The sequence below is a fragment of the Hibiscus syriacus genome, unplaced genomic scaffold, assembly GCF_006381635.1.
Source record: "Hibiscus syriacus cultivar Baekdansim isolate YM2019G1 unplaced genomic scaffold, ASM638163v2 tig00111278_pilon, whole genome shotgun sequence".
Taxonomy (NCBI): Eukaryota; Viridiplantae; Streptophyta; class Magnoliopsida; order Malvales; family Malvaceae; genus Hibiscus; species Hibiscus syriacus.
In genome coordinates this window covers 476,828-495,340 of record NW_024063045.1, presented here as the reverse complement: position 1 = coordinate 495,340, position 18,513 = coordinate 476,828, and the positions used below count along the sequence as shown (strand labels likewise).

The window sequence follows — 18,513 nt, the reverse complement described above, 5'->3', positions numbered from 1 at the left end:
CACATAATTTTATTGGTGTAAGTATGTTTCTATATTTTTAAAAAATTAAAAAATATATATATTAAGTTATTTGTGTATAAATTTTATTGAATATATATATATATATATATATTAGAGAATATAAAATTATATTTTCTATGAAATTATATGTAAATATTTTGACTTTAATATGAAAAAATTAACTTGTTAAGAAAGAAAATATATCTCAAGTATACCTTGGTAAAACATACATTTTTCTTATCTTATATTCCTTCAAACAAACATTATAATCTTAGATTGTTGGCAAACAAATCAAACAAAGTAATACAACATTCTCATTCATATGTTAAGTAATGTAACATTCCAATAATCTTATTTCTAATAGTAATCTTATATTTTGTGAACCAAATTATGATGACTACTCATAGGGATGAACTAGAGGGGCTGCTGCTAGGGACAGTCCCCTGCAAATTTCAAATGGTCATATATTTTAAATATTTTCTATTGATAATTTATTTTCGTTCCCTAACATAAAATCTTGTGTTCATCCCTAATCACTCTTAAGTTGACATGATAGGCAAATCTTGTTGTTGTGGTCGGTTGTTAATCAACTTTGATTCTATCAAATCAAGTAGGGTATGCTAGAAATTATGTCAAAAGATTATGATTTTTTAGGAATACAATACGCCAGGTCCATTACATCTTATGTTGAGATGTTCTTCCGTGGAGACTTTCTTTTGAAAACACAATCCAGATGTGTTAACGAGCAGAGTGAATGAGCTTTGTAAGGGGTATAATCATAGTAAAAAAAATCAACAAAGAATATGTATGTATTAAGTGATGCACAGAGACACCGACAATAAACAAAATTTCTTTTTTTAGAAAACGAATACGTACTTACACCGATGTAAAGTGTTGTATACATTGATATAAATTTATTTTAGGGTAAAGTACGCAAATGGTAACCTAACTATAGGAGACTATTTTGATGAGTCTCATGACTATTAAAAGTTATAAAATGATCCTTCGACTATAGGAAGTTGTTTTGTTGAGTCATTCGACAATTAAAATTTACAAAATAGTCACCCAACTATTCATTATGTTCCAAACTTGTACTTTTCTGTTAAAAAATTAACAACAGTCTGAGTTGGATGTTAAACTGTTGACTGAGATATGATAAAACTTGATCTCAAAATCTCAAACGACCATCATATCTTAGTCAGCATGTTAATTTCCAACTTAGACATCGTTAATGTTTCAACAAAAAATGATGAGTTTAGAACATAATGAATAACCGAGTGATCTTTTTGTAACTTTTAATATTTGAGGGACTCAACAAAGCAACTCCTTATAGTCGAGTGACCATTTTATAACTTTTAATAATCGAAAGACTCAACAAAGCAGTATCATATGGTCAGGGGACCATTTATATAATTTACCCTTTATTTTATTTCTTTTGGTTTTCTATCGTGGTTCTAAATCTTTTAATATTTGTTATTATAAAATAATATGATGCATACAATAAAAAGTAAAAAAATACTAAATTTTTATTTTATTTTGAGTATATATTATGTAAGTGTTTGATTCAAGTTTTATTTTTGTATGTATTTTGTTGAGTTTAGTTTTTAGTATTAATTTTCATAAAATGTTTTCTATATTATAATTTTTTATGTTTTATGTTATTTTTATCAAATAATTTGATATGATATTTCGTTGTACAACTCATACATGTAGCATGTATAAAATAAAAAAAGTGTAACAATTATCACATACTTACACCGATGTAAATATGTACATTTCTCAATATTTTAGCAATTAACACATACTTATATCAGTATAAATATGTTCATTTATTCTCTTATATGAAATATATTTTTAGTTTTTGGTGCTCGAAGAGGTAAAAAAAGTGTGGGGAAGGGAGAGTGAAGAAAAAGACTAGTCAAAATTATTATTTTTATGGTTAAATTGTGTCACCTCAGTAGTTAACACACCATATTAGCTTTATGTCACCCAAGTTAGCAACTACTAATATTGATGGATGGATTTGTTATAAATCGATAACGTTAGTGATTAATTTATTATAAACTAATAACATTAATGACTAATTCATTAGTTTTGAAACTCCGATGAGAAAACGAAAGATTAGTGACAATTTATGTAGTTACCCTTATTTAAAATAAAGATGATTTTAATCAACAAACATAAAGCAGAGGTTTGGAGCAACCATGTCTCTCCACCTCACCTGCTGACTATAGCACTCAATATGCTTTTAATCTAAAGTGGCAAAAACGGTGCTAACAAGAACGAGAGTGACCGACATAGGAAGCTGGGACCTCTCTCCACTCACCTGCTGCAACAGTTAGTTACTATTTAATTCCCTCTAAAGAAGCAGAAGCGGCGCTAAAAGAAAGAAACTAACATAACAGGCTTAGACTAACTATATCTCTCCATCTCACCTCCTGCATCATTCCCTCTTCTTTTTAATTCCCAATTCTCTAATTGTCTAAAGAGGTGGAAGTGGTGCGCCCAACGCATCTTCAAAAAGTGTTCGCCTTTGAGCGCCTAAGAGAGCCTTTCATTGGTCACTTCGCTTATGGCCTTAGAGGCGTTTAGTTCTACGCCTATAAGCACCCCGCACTTTAGGCGCACCTTTTAGGTCTGGTTCTTTGAGTTTTCTACCATTAAAATTTTGTAGTCCGTGTATAGATTTAGGTTTCTATTAGGATTTCGAATCTTTTTTTTTTGGGAGTTTATAGCTGTGATATGGATAGTAGAGGAAGGTATCCACCGGGGATCGACGATGGTCGGGGAGGTGGACTGAACGCGAACTCTAGCTTTCATTCGAGGTTGTCGCAATTGCAGTACGTGCAGAGGAATTTTTTTTATAGAATAGGGAGACCTCATTAAAAACCCCCTTCATACTCAACGAAATATGAATGTTTCATCGAACATTGGAAGGAGGAAAAGAGTGTCTCATAAATTTTATTGAACCATTGAAAATTACAACTTAGATTACATCAGAAACATACAACCACAAAACCAAATGAAACAAAACCCCTCATAAATACACCTTAGGGCCTACAAACAACCCTTCTCATCCAATGCATTATTTAGCCAACTTATCAGCCTCCCAATTTTCCCCTCTAGGAATATGCCTGATCATCACATCTTATCCCTAATAAACTCTAAAATTCCATTCAACAACAAACACAGTTGATTCGGACAACCCCCAAATTCTTAATCCAATTAACCACAACAAGACTATCACACTCAACAAGTCTACCTTTGCTACCTTATTGGAAATCAAAGAAAAGATTCAAACCCTTAATAATGGCCAACATTTCAGCAGCTGTATGAGGCCCTTTACCTACAGCCTCAGAGAATGAAGCCAACGTAGAACCCATTGAATCTTTAATAATCCCTCCTATGCCACCTTTCATCCAATCATCTGTGACAACACCATCCACATTTAATTTGAAGAAATCTTCAGGAGGCGGAACCCACCGAACCCGATTGACCACACTATTCCCCTAACTTCCACATCTATCCGCAATCGAAGGATCACCTATAAGATAATCGAAGAACATAGAAAACAGATTGATCTGATCCAAAGACCCACCTTCAAACACTATCATATTTATGTACTTCCAAATAGACCACAAAACAACCCCAAGAATAACTTTCCAAATATTAGAGTTCAAAACCAATCCCCACCAAACTTACATGAAAAAATCAAGGCCAAAATGTAAACATGATTGAACATTCCAAATTCTTAAGAATCTACACCACAACATCTAGGAAACATTACATGTAAAAAATAGATGTGAAATCGTTTCAAGAAGCAACCCACAAAACATGCACAACGAATCAACTACACAGGAACCTTTCTCTTCGCTAACTCGCACTTCACAACCAACGTTTTGTTTAAAACCTGCCATAGGAAAGATTCTACCCTAGGAGGAACCAGGCCACTCCACACCATCGGACTCCAAACTTGTTCAACCCCCACTATCTCGAACCAACCCTTTAAACATGACCTAACCGAATATACCCCATCTCCACAACCTTTTCATAATAAGCAATCCATCTGACTGTGATCTACATTAACAGAATCCAATAATGTCATAAATTCAATCCATATATCCACTTCCCAATTTGGCAAATTCATCATCCATTTTATATCTCAAATCCACTTTTTAGAGCAAAAGAAACCAAAATCTGAAATTTTCTCCACTTTATTCACTGATAAAGCATACAGTCTAGGAAACCTAACCTTAAGTGATACCCTATCAATCCATACATCATGCCAAAATGAAATAGATTTCCTATCCCCGACATTCAAAACCAATTTATTCCGAGCTACCTTATCAAACGCATTCATTACCATCCAACTTTGGGCAACATTCTTCCATAACCAAGAAGCTTGGGTTGGAACCACTTTAAAAAACAAATCATTACAGTCCAATTTATATTTACAACAGATCAGTTGTTTTCATCCAGATCTTTTTTATCAGAAAATTTCCAAATCCATTTGCCTAATAAAGCTCTATTAACTAGTTGTAGATTAGAGATCCCCAGCCCACCACAATTCTTAGGCAAACACACCGAAGACCACTTCATCCAATATATATTTTCCTCTCACCCGACTCTCCCCACATAAATCTTGCTATAATAGAATTTAAAACTCTCAAAACCGAGGAAAGAATTTTAAAGATTGACAAAAAATAAATGGCAGAGAGCTCAACACCAACTTAACAAGCACAGTTCTGCCAGCCAACGAAAACGATGAAGCTTTCCATCCGGATAATTTAGATTTAAATCTCCTCACTACTAGTTCCCACAAGGCTGCTGAATTTCTCTTAGAACCTAGAGGAATACCCAGATAATCGGATGGGAAAGAACTTACTAAACAACCAATAGAATCAGGCCATTCGTTTAACACCCCCTTCTCCACATTAATCCCACAAATCTTACTTTTAACCAAATTTATCTCAAGACCCGATAATAATTCAAAAATCAACAATACCCTCCTAACATTCTTCAATTGATTGATTTAAGCTCCACAAAATATCAAAAGATCATCAACAAATTGTAAATGGGAAATATTAAAAGCCTGCCCATGATTTCCTATGGTAAAACCGACAAAAAACCCCAAATTCATCGCTTTTGACAACATACGGCTAAGTAGCTCTCCCACCAAGTTAAAAAGTAGGGGTGATAGGGAACACCCTTGACGAAGACCTTTAGAAATTTTAAATTCCTCTGTGGGTGAACCATTTACAAGAACAGAAACCGGAGCAGTTGAAATACACTTTCTAATCCATGAAATCTACTTTTCACCAAACTCCATTAGCTCCATGACTTTTATAAGCAAAGAGTAGTCAACCGAATCATATGCTTTCCTAAAATCAACTTTGAATGCAACACCTGCTAACCCTTTTCCCTCCAATAATAAATACCCTCATTAGCAATGAAAGAACAGTCCAGAATATATCTTCCCGGAATAAACACGAACTGTGAAGACCCTATTAAATACTCCATGCACCATCTAAGTCTTCTAGCTAACGTCTTCGATAAGATTTTATAAAGAGCCCTAACGAGACTAATGGGACAAAAATCATCAATGCAATAAGGACCCACTTTCTTGGGAATTAACGTAATAAAAGAATGATTAATTCCTCTCTCCCATTGTTTTCCAGCAAAAAAATCCCTGCAAAATCTAATTACCTCATCCTTAATTAAGTCCAAATTTTTTTGAAGAATCCCAAATTCATCCTGTTTGGCCCAGAGGCTTTATTCGGATTCACCTCAGACACAATGCCCCATATTTCCTCCTCTGTAAATTCCACTTCCAACCTCTGAGCCATATCTGGACAAATCTTAACAAAGTTCACATTAATCTCCACTGCCTCTAACGTTTTCCTTGAATTATAAGCCTCTTTAAAATGATCATGAATATGGGCTTTAATTTCTTCAGGATTCGAACATTCTTCCCCATTAATCTTTAAGGAAAGAATAGAATTTACCCTACCCATGTTTGCTGCATATTGATGGAAGAATCGAGAATTACGATCCCCTTCCAAAAACCATTTACACCTCGATTTCTAATGCCATATTCATTCATCACTTTGGTAAAGCTTCCATAATTCATTCTTTGCTATAACAATCCGATCGAAATCCACCGATTTTGCACTCTTCTGCCTCGCCAAATCCATCTCATGTATTGAATTTTCCAACTCTATTATTCCTTTTGAGAGTCCAAAATGCTTACTTTCAGACCATTCTTTAACAACCACCTTAATATGTTTCAATAACCAAAAAATTCCTCTGTGCCTATTCTTCCTCTTCAAATCCCCAAGCTTAACTTTTATCATCTCCTGGAAGCTAACGTCCTCCAACAAATAATTAAATAACTTGAAAGGCTGAGGACCCCAATCAAATGAAACATTCTCCAACAAAACAAGATTATGGTCAGAAATAGAACGTGGCTGCAATATTTGAGAAATTCTCGGAAACAAATTTAAAAACACTGAATCCACCAGAAACCTATCCAACCTCACAACTGATTGTTCCTCTCCATTATTTCCCCAAGTGAATGTACCCCCACTCATAGGAAGATCAATCAAATCTGACATTTGAATAAAATCTGAAAAAACCTTCATTGTATGAAAATTTTGATTCATACCTAATTTCTCTTCAGGAATCAAATAAAAGTTGAAATCTCCTCCTACACAAATAGGTCCACCAGCTTGTTCAACAAACGACAACAACTCAGTAAAAAACCTTCATTATCCACTTCAATTGTAGGACCATAGACATTAACAAACCAACATTTAATATCCGAATCATTAAATTTTTCTAAAACCGCAACAAATCTCCTATTCACAACCTGGTCCACAACATCAATCTTCTCTTTTTTCCACAGAATAAATAACCCCCCTGCAGTTCCCACAGAAGGAGCAACCACACTACCTTTTAAGAAACTCCCTCCCACTCTCCTCAACAACGATTGGTTCATCAATTGCATTTTAGTTTCATGCAGGAATACCACTAACGGCTTCTTTTCCCCTCACTTTCTTCTTCCTCCCTCACTTTCTCCTTCCTCCCTAAACCTCGTACATTCCAAGACAAAATAGAAAATTTTAACATTAATACAATACCACCCCTTTTAGATGAAGAAAAGTGTATCAACCTTCCTCCTCCCCACACCTTTTACTCATTTTAGCTAATTTTTCAGCCACCGCTTTTTCCCCCTAAAAGATATACCTAAGAGATTTCCCACTTCCCATGTAGCATTAATTTCTTCAGCATCTTCTGAAACTGTAAAAGTCATATCCCCCAGTTCAGATTGACATTTGTCTTTAACACCCCCGACTCTCCTATAAACTCTCTCATATCTCTTATCTTTACTGTTGTTCCTTACAAAATCTCTAGCATATCCATTGCACTCAGAACGTGAAGTTTCATTCTCCAATGATTTTTCTCCTAAATACCCCTGTGAAGAAACTAACGTTGCATATTCTTTCCTTGATCCACTCCCTTTATCTGTCGAATTACAAGTAATACCAACTTTTCCTATTTCCTTAACTCCATTATATCTGACCTTACCCATACCATCTAGCTCACTTATATGTTCCTCACTACCAGCCATATACTTCTTAAAGCCCATAATCTGTAATTAACAGTAGGCCCAGATGGAATTATTTTTCCTATGGGATAGGTGGGCTCACTGGTTTTATCGGAGTGGGCTTGACCACTAGCCCCCAAATTCAAATTTTCCCTCAGACCAATCCCCTCAAAGTCCCCTCTAAAGTCCCTACTTAAGTCAAAAAAAATATGACAGACTTCTCTCATCATGTTCCCCATGATTTTCCTGTTGCATTGACATCAAGCTTCTCCGCCACCAGAATTTCCAGCTACCTCAGTCCCATCAAGCCACTTGTCAACCCTTAGACGTGTTTCCTTTGCTTCCAGATCACTTCTTTAAACCACCCCAACTTCTCTACCTTCCCCCTCCTCGCCGAAAGCTGCACCATCACCGACACTATTTTCTAACCCCCTATTTGAAATTAATTCTGACGGTACCACCGGCATCCTAGAAGAAGACCGTTTCTTAATAGTAACTTTGTATGATCTCCCATAACCACCTAAAGTTATCCAATTCGGTACGTCAAAGGGACTTCTCACCCTCAACAGCACCCTTGCCACCGACAAATCCAACATATTCAACGTGTTATACAGAATACACATCAGTTTCCCCATCTTCCAACCAGCTTCTCCAAAAAGGAAGCATTCCAACATAACAATGGAATGCCATATAATTCTACCGAGCAAAAAGCCATTGTAATACCTTCATCATTCAGAAGGGATTCCAACCAATTGAACTAGAACATTAACTCCTCCTTCTTCTTCGACCACGTTTCTTCAAGCTCTTTAACCGAACCAAAGGTAACCATGCATTATTTCCATGCATAACCCCATCTAAAAACTTTCACCTTTATCCCATCACTTTCCAATCTCTTTTGAACCAACCCCAACTCAAATAATGGTTTAATGATCCCTGTAAGAGAACGTTTTACCCAATCCGAATCACCCGATGGGATGTACATCTCCCATACATTCTTCACCCCTACATCCCTTCTCGAACATCCTTCTCTTTTATCCATAGGAAATTTTTCATTCCTCTTCCATTCATTTGAAACCAATACATCCTTATATGATCTTCCGTCCCTTAATATGTTCAAAGCAATTATTTCTTCTCTCTTCTTACCATCCTCACCACTATTCAACTTCTCAGTAATCAACTTGGATGTACTCCTAACTGCTAACATAGCCCTCTTACTCTTATATTTCGTAACCCCAACAAAGACTCACTTTTCATCAATCCATGTACCGTTTACCTTCTCAATCGCTTTCTTTAACCCCTCCTCTTTTTCGAACTAAACAAAGGAAAAAGTATGGTTCCTATACATTATTTTAATGGCTCCGATCGGAATGTAAACCCTTAATACACGACCATGGTGTTGAAAAAGTTCCCTGACAGCTCTCCTAGACACCCTTTTACTCAAATAGTCCACAAACGCCGTCCATTCCTCACCGGAAGACAAAGAAACATTCAAATTTTACTCATAATCACCACCACTTTCAACAACAACAACAACAACATCAGCACTGGCTAAGAAGAAACCAATTTCCTGGCGGCAATGACTCTAATGTCGTGGACGAGGTCGAGAAGACCATACAATCCGAAGCCACTGACTCGAGGTTCATTTTGATTTCTTCTTGTTTTGTTGTAATTCCCTTATTTGTATTTCTGGCATTATCTCTTCTGGAATATTACTACTTACTCACTGTGTAATACCCCAATTTAGGGGCTAAAATTAAGAAATTATAAAGTGGGGGATTTAATTTGGTATTTTGAAAGAAACAAGGGATTAAATTGTAAATTTTTAAAGTTCGCAGACCGTTTTAAGAAGTGCAGGAAGTTCAGTGACTAAACTCTTGGTATACCCAATTTTTATATAGGTTGAGTTATAAAACTCTTCCCCGTGCGCAGTTCAGCATAATTTTCCCAGTTTTCCCTCTCCGATCAACCAACTTTCAACTCCGATCTACTCGCCCTCCGACCTCCGATCGACGAGCCGAAACCACCATCGTGTTCGTTGTCAACCAAGGAACAAAACCCCTAAAACCTTTCGTCATGAATCGTCTCCGTTCGTCGTTAATTTCAGTCGGAAGTATCGTCGGTAATAATTCAGTTTTAGTTGGTTTTTCATCGATTCACGACGATCAGGTCATCCGTTTACGACACCTCCCACACCATCGTGTTCGTTGCATCGTTCCGAGTTTGCCGGTGTCATCCTTGGTCTCCGTCGACGGCGGCGCGTGAGGAGGTGAAGCGGTTAAAGTTTCCGATTTGTTGAAATCGAGCTCTCTGCCGTTCAAAATTGTGAACCGAGCTTTGTAAGTATCTCGAAATCGCTCAAAATAATTTTTAGAAATTTTTTCGGGAATTTAGCACTGTTCACGCGCCCCCACGCGCCGCCACTGCGCGTGGGGAAGGAAAAATGACCGGTTTGACCGGTTTTGTAACCCATTTGACCGGTCATAACCCGACCCGACCCGTTTACCCGACCAGTTGACCCGACCCGTTGACCGTTGACCCGTTGACCGACGTTGACCACTATTGACCAAAACTTTGACCGGCTTTGACCGGGCATTAAACGACCTTTGACTTCGACCGAGTATACCTATCCTGACATTTTTTGACGTTCCAAATCCGATTCCGCTGTCCGTTTTTCGAAATTCGAACCCGAAGACCTCGAAATTTCCGGTCAAACCCGTTGACTTTGATTTTGACCAAAAATTCTAAATTTTCGAAAAGTCATATTTTATGCTTTCGACGTTCTGAATCCGAATCTAAAGACCGTTTCGCCAAATTCAAACCCGGTAAGTCGTCTTTCATTGATTTATCACCCGATTCGATTAGTTTATCGTACTTAAGCTCCGTTTCTGATATAATTTATGTTGATATGTATCTGAGGAATTATTGGAAGTTGAATTGAAGATCCAAGGTGTTCGAATGGAATTTTTATGGTCGATCAGTATTGCACGGAAATCGAGGTAATACTTTACTACCTCTTTATGCTTTATAGAACATGTTGGTATTGGTAAATGCATGAATGTAAATGTTTGGTCTCATATGTGTAATTAATGAAGTTCTACACTCGATCTGAATACAGTAAAAAGGTTCAGTAATTGATTATGATTCAGATGACTTTTATAAGAAATTAAGGGATTGTTAGAATTAAATTACAAGTTATGTGCTTAGTGATAAAGAAATCAACCTGGATCTGTAACTTATAATTTATTTCATCAAAGGTTAAATGTTAAAGGTATTTGGATGAGAAATTATGAGAATATTCTGATAGGGTAAAATTACGAAAATACCCTTATATTGTAGGATGACAAGAATTATCCCTGAAAGTTGGTTAATAACTCTGAAAAGACATATTGATCTGATATAACTACCGATGTGCATAAGAAATGTAGTTTATTTGGAAATTATGGATAACCAGTTTTTAACCCCAAGAGGATTTATGGAAGATACTAGAAGTCTGTTAAGGAATCATTTCAAGATCAGAGAAGGTTCGAGAAAACAATTAATTATAGGATCTCAAAATTATATTATTTTTGTTAAGAGTTAATACCGAAATTATATGGCTAAGAAATTACGAAAATGCCCTTGAGAGGTAAAATAGTCCGAGTTGACCCTGAATGAGAAAGTACTTTGAAGATTCGTACTTAACTCGATTAAGTACGGATTTAATTGTTAAAATCCTGTCTTTGTACAGAAAATTCATGATAACCTGTTTGTAACTTCTGAGAAGACAGTGACCTGAAAATTCAGAGTTAAGAATAAATTATCGAGGGTGTTCTCGTGTCAGAATTATTCGAAAGGTCTGGAATAAATGATAAGTTGGAATTAAATAATAAGACAGAATGAAAAGAAATGATTGAAATACACCGAATCTATAAAATGACCAGAATACCCTTATAGTAGAAATGACCCAAGAATATCACCAAGCTCAGGAATGATTGGATATCCTCGAGCTCTGAAATGAATGGAATAAAACTAAACACCAAAATTACCAAAATACCCTCATGACCTATACCAAGTAAATGCCTTGGATTAATTAAGGAATCCAAAGAAGCATGAGTATTGGCCTACCTTTAAAAGTAATGTAACATAATTTAAGTGAGTAGATCAACCTTAAAGCTATGTCAATACCTGAATGTCATAGATATTACTGGAATACGTGTTCGTCTTCTTAAGTTTAACTCGATGATAAATTTTGGAAGTATTCAACTTAGTTCAACTCTGGATCGCATTCAGTACTAAGAATTGAACGTTTGTTCGACAAATTAACCACGAAGATCAAATTGAATGGAATGGGAGTGCAACATGTGTCTGAAAATCAGGAACGCTTGAATTACTCTGGAAAATCCCGAAGTATCTGGAATGGACTTGAATGCTAAATAAATTAAGTAACCACGAGGACTGAGGATTGAATAAGTGAGTTGGATGAATCTGGAAATGTTAATGAACATATATGATGTAATGTTCTTATGGATTATGAATTACAAAATCAAGTACGTCAGTATTTCATGATATGGTGAAAGCGTGAAAATGAAATAAAAACATTGGAAGATTTATTCAGCGATGATTCCGAAAATGGGCTACGGACAAGAATTTGTGGTATTAAAGAGTAAATACCCTGGAAGAACAATGAATTGACCAATCGACAAGCATTAGTTCTGGGAACTATTCATCTAAGAGTTGTCCGATAATCCGATCAATCGACATATAATATAAATGTCACGAACCTTCATTTCTTCCTTATCAGCTCAAGTCACATTCTGAATAACTGATGATTCTGTCAGTTATTGAACTCTTTCAATAGTGATTATGAATTTCGATATTCTATCGGTATACTAAAGATCCGTGTTCCCCTACTTGTTAAGATTATCCAATATCTTTGAATACTATCTATAAATTCTGGTGTGTTCCCTACTCACATGAATATTTTACTTGATTTTCGATTTGATTTCTGATCTGATACTTGACATGGATTCTGATATGATATCTGACATGAATTCTGATCTGATACTTGACTTGGATTCTGATCTGTTACTTGACCTGGATTTTGATATGATACTTGACGTGAACTATGATTTGATTTTTGATATATCCGTTTACGGACGGAACATGTTTTATTTGGGGGGTTAATGTTGGAGGAAGAATACCTGGAGGTTCCTCGGCTGTGTGCTCAGGGCCTTACTTACCGGTTCCTCGGCTGTATGCTCAGGGCCTTACTGGACGTGACGGGGTTGTATGGTTCTGGGGAACCTACACATTTTGTTCGTGACGGATGGGGGTATATATATATATGTTTTAAAAAGATTTGAAAAGTTACATGGTTTTTGGGAACACACTAGAAAACCTATTCTGATCTCCTGAACTCAGTCATCCGAAATATTTCTCTGAACTGAAAGCTCATTGTCCGTTACCACCTGAAATATCAGTAGGATCTCTGCTCAGCATAAAAATCTGTAAATGTTCAGAAACAATAAGGAAATATATATTTATTTGTATCTACACGTTCATCAGCATCATCTGGTAGTTTTGTATTACTGAGCTTTCCAAAGCTCACTCTATTACTCACCATTGCAGGTTAAAAGAATTGTACCAGTGCAGTTATCGACATCAGTAAAGGAATTCTTCCGGCGTTGTTGCAGAGTATGGTACATGTGATTAGGGGGCATGTAATTGTATTTTGATTTATATACGAGTCTGAAAATCTGTTTTATTTTTAAATAGCGACAACTGATTTTATTAGTTTACACGTTTCAATAAAAGTTTTAAATTTTCCGCTATTTTTACAGTGGGTCGCTCCGGTGGCCCTAATGTGACTTTCCGGATCGGATCGGACTACCCTTATCGGTCTGTGGGGGTTACACACTGTCGAATTTATGTTCATTTTAGTATCACATTTTAGTTATTCCCTCTATCGTGTTGTGTCCTGCGTTGCCGGATAGAGCTATAACTTTTGGTTTGATTTAGCCCTGAACTTCCAATTTGTTAGGAAGGACTTAATGTGGCTTGGCAAATTTATGAATTGCTCCTGTAATTACTATTTACTTCGTTGATTTATAAAAATATAACTATGTATGTTCCATTGATTTGACAATTTATATTCCATAGACTGAAAGTTCATGTTTATTGTGCGTTGTTTTACAATTGTTTACCTTTTTACTCCTTCCACTTTCAGTTCACATGATTGGAAGGCAAGGCTAAAGATGCCACCATATAAAACAGTGGTGTGTTCGTAAATGATATTTTTGTCATGTATGTATTAGATTTTCTATTTCCTTGTTATTAACCTGTATAGCTGAACTGTCATTTAACAATTCATTGAAGGCTCTGTTTATATTGGATAGTTTAGAAGGCAATTTCAGCATAGGACAAATAAATTATTCTAAGATCTTTAGAATGGTACAAAGGACAAATTGTTCTCTTATATTATACTGGTAATGCAGGTGTACTTTCTTTAATTCCTCTTATCCTATGATATATCTAACTTGGGGAGAGTGATACGTAGTTCACTGACGTTGAGTTCATCTGGCTTAGTTAATCTTTGCTAGCATATCTATTGTATTTTTTCTGACACATATCTAATGTCTAGGGGAAAGAGTGGTACCACTAGTATTTGGAAATGCATGAATTTTTTTAATGAAGTCTAATGATTTTTTTTCTGACACATATCTAATATCCAGGATGTGACAGCTACAAAGGGAAATGAGTTTGAGGACTACTTTTGAAACATGAACTTCTTATGGGAATATATGAGAAGGGTTTTGAAAGACCTTCACCTATTCAGGAAGAGAGTATTCCCATTGCTTTAACTGGAAATGATATTCTTGCCAGAGCCATAAACAGAACTGGAAAGACAGCAGCATTTTGCATTCCCGCCTTGGAAAAAATTGACCAAGAAAAGAATTTTATTCAAGGTTAAATCTTCATCCACTGTTTTTCAAAATATATTTCTATGTGCATCAATTTTAGGCCCAATTGATCTGTTTGTCGATCAAATAGTAGAAAAGAGATGAATACCATCTGTGCATATTCTGTACCAGTTCCTGAAGCAAGTGCATTAAGTCTTCCTTCTTGCAAATAGGTTCAAGTTTTTTGCATCAGTCCAGGCATTAACATTATCTTTCAAATAAGTTCTACATTTGAACTCAGTTTGTCTTAATTTGAGAAACAAGTCAATTTCATACCTCCCTTCTCTATTTTATTATCTTACTTTTCGCCAAAGAAGTTGTCAATGCTTCTCTTGGATAATTTTACATTAATTATGTGTTTAGTTTCTTGTTTTTACTCAATGTATGTGTTTTTGCAGTTATACTTGTTCCAACATGAGAATTGGCTCTGCAGACATCGCAAGTGTGCAAGGAGCTTGGAAAGCATTTACAAATTTAAGTCATGGTCACAACAGGAGGTACCAGTCTCAAGGATGATATCTTGCGTTTGTATCAACCAGTCCATTTGCTTCTTGGAACCCCTGGCAGAATACTAGAACTTGCTAAAAGGGTGTTTGTGTTTTGAAAGATTGTTCAATGCTTATCATGGATGAGGTAATTATTTGGTTGTTTCTCTGTACTTTTCTCTCAGCTTAATTTTTCTTTCTTTCAAGTTTAACATGAGAGAAGTTAACGAAGTTAGAAGCATTTTGGATATACTAGGAAAGAATATTTTTTTTATTTATCTTGACAAATGGTTTTTATGGCTGGTCTTTTTGCTTGGGTAGGAGGCCAGAAGTGTTTGCCACTATTTGAACCGGTAATTAAGTATTTGTACTTCTTTTTTTGCTAAAAAGGGAAAGTGGTAGTATCCTTAACCTGTTACAATCGTCCATGTTGTTGAGGCATGCACCAAAGTGTGCCTAGGCACAGTTGATCACTCGTGTGCTTACTACTCCTAGGCTTCCCCCAACCCCCAACACCCACACACACACAACCACACACTCCCAGATTATAGGTGTAGAAAACGTATACCTTTTTGAAGTTCTTAATTTCTTTACTTTCTACTTTTTTTTTAAAATTAACTGTACCTTTAATAGTAGAAAATGGGGACAATATCAAACTCTTTATTCTCAATAATTTGAGCAACGAACAATCAAAGGAAGTTGTTCAGCAAATTAAAAAAATTGCATGGTTTGTTGGACACACTGGAACACAGTTAAAGAGTTTTTATTAGAATATATGGCGTAATCTTATTCTATATGTACAAGACACAAACAAAACACACATACATTTATTTACTGCAATATAGTAGTTTTAGTGCTTAGTGTGCACCTTGTTCTCTTCACAACGGTTTACTGTATTCTATCCAATGGTCCAAGTTCTTGCATTAGTTTTGGGATTTTTAGCTTAAGGAATTTAAATATAATTCCTAATACTTATTCAGTGTAGTAATATGAGAAACTAAAGATAAAATGCTCAATCTTTACCGAACCCATATATTCTATCTTTCTTTGGAAAATTTAACGGATATACTATATGAAGTTAGTGAAGCTGGTTGCGGCTGCATTTATTTTATTTATTTTTGTGCATACTAATTTCATTAGATCCCCGAGTCCCCATGTCTATTTTTCTGTAAAGATTGAGCACTTCTATCTTTAGTTTTAATATTACTACACTGAATTTTTTATTCTTTTTATATTATATTATATCTTCAACTAGAATTAAGTTGAGTCATCAGCATAATAATTCTTAGAGGTTTCAGTAAAAAGGAAGGTATTTGATTGTCTTGTAGTGTACTTGTTTTAATTTTTTCATCTGCACAGTTTGATGTTATGTGTTTTGGTTTCTTTCAGGCAGATAAACTTCTGTCTCCTGAGTTTCAACCTTCTGTAGAGCAGGTGATTTGTTTACTGTCAGCAAATCGCCAAATTTTGATGTTTTCAGCCACATATCCAGTTACTGTTAAGGACTTTAAAGACAGATATCTACAAAAACCTTATATTATTAATCTAATGGATGAACTTGCCCTAAAGGGTATTACACAATATTATGCTTTTGTGGAAGAAAGGCAGAAAGTCCACTGCTTAAATACTCTTTTCCTAAGGTTTCCCTTGAATAAACTTCTTATCTAATCTTCTCTCTTTTCCTTTTGTTTTCATGGTATGTGAATATATTTATATACAGCTGCAAATAAACCAATCAATCATTTTCTGCAACTCGGTAAATCGAGTGGAGTTGTTGGCCAAGAAAATTACAGAACTTGGCTATTCTTGCTTTTATATACATGCAAAGATGCTACAAGGCCATCGTAACAGGGTATTTCATGATTTCCGCAATGGAGCATGCAGGAACCTTGTCTGTACTGGTATGTTATGCTGTGGGTTTATCATACGAGCTAATCTTCCTGGATAATTCGATTATTTAACTAGGAAACGTGTAGATTGTTGGACTTCCATTTGCTGTATTTCTTGTAGGCTTTTTTTCTTTAGATATACTCTTGCAGGCATTTGTTTTCTTCTCATCCTCTTTCATTTTCGGATGCTGAAATGTATAACCTACTACCCGAACCCTCTACTGCTTATCTTTTTCAGTGCTATTCCACACTTTTAGCTTTGATGTCTCTCTTTCGCAAAATCCTAAACTAAGGGATTAATTATGTGAATATTGGAACTTGAATGATTGCCAACATATGGTGGTACAAGTTAAGCAATATGGAAGTTTTGGTTTTGATATTTTGTTGTTTCGTGTAGCATTCTTCTAATTTTAGTTTCACTAGTATTAACTCCCTAGTGCAGAAAATGGTTTTGCTCTTAATAAAGCATTCTGTAATACTCGTTATTGAAGAATGATTTCATAATAAATTATGTAAGTATACTTGCTGCAGATCTTTTCACAAGTGGTATAGATATTCAAGCGGTGAATGTTGTTATTAACTTTGACTTCTCCAAGAACTCTGAAACCTACCTTCACCGAGTATGTTTGCTAAAATATTTTCTCTATTTTAAGTTGCAGCATTGATCTTTATTTTCTCTATTTTAAGTTGCAGCATTGATCTTTATTTTTGGTAATCCTCACGGACGTCCACTTAATGAGCAGGTTGGTCGATCAGGAAGGTTTGGTCATCTTGGATTAGCAGTGAATTTGATCACTTACGAGGACAGCTTTAACTTGTATGTTATCATATCTCTAGCAGGGTTGAAACTTTTAGTACAATATACATTGAATTTGAAATGATTCATTGATTATATGTTCCCCCCCCCCCCCAACAGGTATAGGATTGAACAAGAACTTGGGACTGAAATAAAGAAAATTCATCCACATATCGATCAGGCCATTTACTGCGGTGATTTGTTTGGGATGTTTCCTTAGACTACAGTTGTAACAATGGTGAGCAACCGTTTTAGATTATATGTATATGTTTGAAAAGATTGGGCCATTTGTTTGGGCCTTTGAAAATCAAATCAAATGTAATGGGCATATACTAATAAAAGTGGACTCTCTTTTTGGTTTTTGATTTTTCAAAAGCAAAAATAAAAGTGAAATGGCCTAATCTAATGTGGATTGTTCTAACAAGAAAAGGCTAATTATTTAACTATATTAATTATTTAATGCACAATATAACATACACCTATTTGACAAAACTATATAATATGCAATGTATATGCAACTACCTAATGAACTACATGACATATAATATGCAATGACCTAATGAACTATGTAACAAGTAACAATCTAATGAGCTATATAATATGACATGATACATGATCTTTAATGAAAACTATATACTCACTAAACTATATTGCTATGGTACTCAACATGCAAACTATATCCTAATATACTACATAAACTAAATTATATATGCTCATACATTTATTTTACTTTATATTATTATACGGTATAATATGTCACGTGCCACCACTCGTTATCCGGATAAAATAACACTGTAAT

General features: G+C 35.3%; 1 pseudogene; it reads left to right on the top strand.

Moving 5' to 3' along the window:
- The first annotated feature begins 15,010 nt into the window (after positions 1–15,010).
- LOC120157915 lies at positions 15,011–17,934 on the top strand (annotated as a pseudogene).
- The last annotated feature ends 579 nt before the right edge of the window (positions 17,935–18,513 follow it).